Consider the following 3,203-nt stretch of genomic DNA (forward strand, 5'->3'; position numbering starts at 1 on the left):
AAACCAGAACTGGGCTCTGACATGGCTGCAGCACAAGGTGATGGGGCCTCAGGCACCACTGGGTAGGTTGAAGGGCTTCCCGTTGCTGTCCTCATTTCTCTTTGCAGCCCCAGTCCATAAGTAAATCCATATACCAGACAGAATCTGTTCCCCTAGGTAAAGACAGCTGTCAACAAGTCCTTCCTCAATTTCTTGTTGTCTAGTACAACTCTGGTGATTTCAGTGGAATTATGTCGGAATTACTTTAGTAATATTGCAGCCAAATTAGTGTCATAGTCTTCTTTCTGATTAAATGATTTATAGAACATAAAGCTAGTGACACCACAAAAGGAAAAGTTTTGCTATTTGAATGTGATGCTAAAACTAGCATACCCAAGTCAGGCAAGAATAAGCTAGCACAGATACTAGTATTCTACAATTTCTATCACTTCAAATCACATAAAAAAGAATTGAAAACAAACAAACAAAAAAATACAACTACAATAGTTCTTAGTCATCCATCATGCAACTTTCCATTGCATTCCCCATATGTGCTACCATTTACCTCAGGCAGAAATGCACACATTTCTTCACTCTCTTAATTCTTCCAAGCAAAGACAACATCAAAGTCACACATCAGAGAGAAATCAAAGAGAGAAAGGATTTTCTAAAGCAATTGAAATACTTTCCATAAACAATTATTTTACAATGCAAAGGGCAAAATAGCGATTTTTTTTTTTCTCCACTTTAAATGTTAATGTACCCTACAGTACATCTTCCTATTGCCAGTGGCTGCTAGCATCCAGAATTTTGGTGACAAATTAAAGGTCATCTTTCTATATGTCATCTCCTACTTCAAATAGCTCCTGCAATCACTAATTGATGAGAAATTACAAGTGCTTATTATACAGACAAGTGTGAAAGCTTCACTTGAAGTTGTTTTCTTTCTACTGTTGTGTTTTTTTGGAAATGATTCATCTCCTATGCTCTCTATTTAGCAACTGCAGGCTACTTATAAATAAACAGAAAATAGAAAAGCAATAAGACAGAACAAAAAAAAAATCAGAAACAAATATTTATTTCAAATTTTCATTTTTATGTCTCTTAAAAATAAATAAATAATTAAATACAGGACAGACTTGCAGCCTTTCATCCTGTTACAAGTAGTACTATTATCCATCCTATACAAATGTGAAAACTATGACTCAAAGTGTAAATTGCTGACTCTGTTATGCGTTTGATAGAGGATTAATAATTTACTGAACAGTCTATGCATATTTGCATACATCCACAACACAACCATCTAGTAGAACATTGAATAGAATAATACATCTTCATGTTCCTCTGAACTCCTATACCACGTGGCACCAAGAAAGATTGCTATATGTTCATAATTTTTTCTCCTGTACTTCCTTAAAAAAAAAAAAAAACTTTTTAAAAACCTTTTTCCTCCTGCAAAGTCTTATATCATAAGGTTCATCATTCATAATGGATTAGTGAGGGAGTTTACCTCTTTCCTCAGCCCATGAGCTGGCAAGCCACCAATAAAAGAAGGATCATCCCAAGATAGTTTTGCTTTCCGAGACAACAAATATGAAAGAAAAGTTGAGAAGTCTAAGTGGTTTTCTTTCGTACATCATGTAGAGACACAGTCCTTTTAAGATGCAATCTTGAACATTTGACAAAGGTATGACAAGAACAAATACAAGTAAGCAAGCTCAGAAAGAAGTGTTGTGTTTTCTGTCATAAATCTAAACTGAAATTCAGGAGACTACATCAGCCTTCTGCTTAAGGTACTCTATTTCAATGGTGTTATCTGGCAACACTTACCTCTAGAGGATAGGTTGGTCTGTGTTCAAATCCATGTTTTTTTTTAGAGCAAAAATTAGAGTCTGCAAAATTAGAGTCTGCAAAAATTTCTTTTAATTTGATAACCAAAATCAGCAGTCCTGCTAGGGACATAAGTTCCCTTGTCCTACGTTTCAGAGAGAAGCCTCCCTCCAGTTTGAAATCACATCCATGACTTCTTCCACAGTTAAGTGCTTGTCTCCGTGGCACCTCATAAACCACTGCTGCTGCTTTTTCCCTCATATATCCGTATGAGATCCTCAAGGAGAAGAACACCTGCCCAGGAGCAGAAAGGCCTACGTTCACATCTCTCTTGAGATCAAAAAGATGTAAGCACAATTTTTAGCAGAGTGCCTACAGAGTAGATGATAGTTTGGGGAAGACAGAGAGAAAAGATGAAGTGAAAATTCTCTCCTTTTGGAAGGTGCTCCACTTTACTTAGCACAACTAACCATTTATTTAGCCAAAGCAAGAGGACAATGATAATTCCTAATTCAGCAATTAAGAAATTTTCCTTTCTGGGCTGAATCTAAGTACCAGTTCCTATTCCAGAAAACACTACAGTGACAAAATATTTAACATCAAGTGATAAACAGCAACTAAATAGAACTCTGGAACATTATATTTCAGAACAGGTTTGTGATTTTGTGATTATCTAAAACCCTAGCTCAAACTGCCTTTTCATGACTAAACTGATGACTTTACCTATATTAACTCAAGTTCAGCTGTGTTGCGTCTCAAGGAGATTGTTCCTAGTCCTCACCACCCAACGACCTAAACTGAGGTTCAGCATCCCTCACTATTTGCAGGCATTCCTATGGCTGCGTCTGGTATATATGAAAAGACAGAGCTTGAAACTAGACACTTTATGGAATGCTAGGTTTTCCAGTACCTATCTTCCTTTTCTGTTGTTTATATTTTTGCTTAGTCTTTAGCCCTGCTTCTGTCTTTTGGTCTACATCAGTTAAGTGCAAGCTCTAAAGTGTAGTGCTCGGGTACAGAAAATAGGCAGTTTTCCAAATCAATTTCAAAAGAAGTAAGGCACATTGCCTGCAGTAAGAGTGCACACAAATGTTTCAAAGAGCATTTTGAGTATTCATTCATTGCCACAGCATACAAATTGGGCAGGAAACAACAATTACTGTCATGAGCTGGCAAACAGAGAACTTTCTTTTACACTAATTGATACTTACTGGGAAAACAAAGGAGAGATTAATTCACCTTACAATATCAGTTACTGTGGAAAGGCTTAACAAGAATAGCGCATGGAAAGCCTGCAGGTAATTACTCCCAGTCAGCTTTGTTACTGGTCCCTTTTGCAAGAACTGTTGTGAGGACACTGCTTCCACAATTTATACAAGCCTCTAAAACTTTCT

At 36.7% G+C, this 3,203-nt stretch overlaps 1 long non-coding RNA gene across 1 annotated transcript; it reads right to left on the bottom strand.

The window, feature by feature from the left end:
- Positions 1–294: 294 nt before the first annotated feature.
- LOC308193568 lies at positions 295–2,631 on the bottom strand. Its single transcript, XR_013949781.1, has 3 exons — positions 1,810–2,631; positions 1,490–1,648; positions 295–1,391 (listed from the first exon to the last, which is right to left on the bottom strand). It is a non-coding gene; the product is annotated as an uncharacterized lncRNA (long non-coding RNA).
- Between the last annotated feature and the right edge of the window lie 572 nt (positions 2,632–3,203).

The sequence above is a fragment of the Anser brachyrhynchus genome (genome assembly GCF_964034855.1).
Source record: "Anser brachyrhynchus genome assembly, chromosome: 3".
NCBI classification, from domain to species: Eukaryota; Metazoa; Chordata; class Aves; order Anseriformes; family Anatidae; genus Anser; species Anser brachyrhynchus.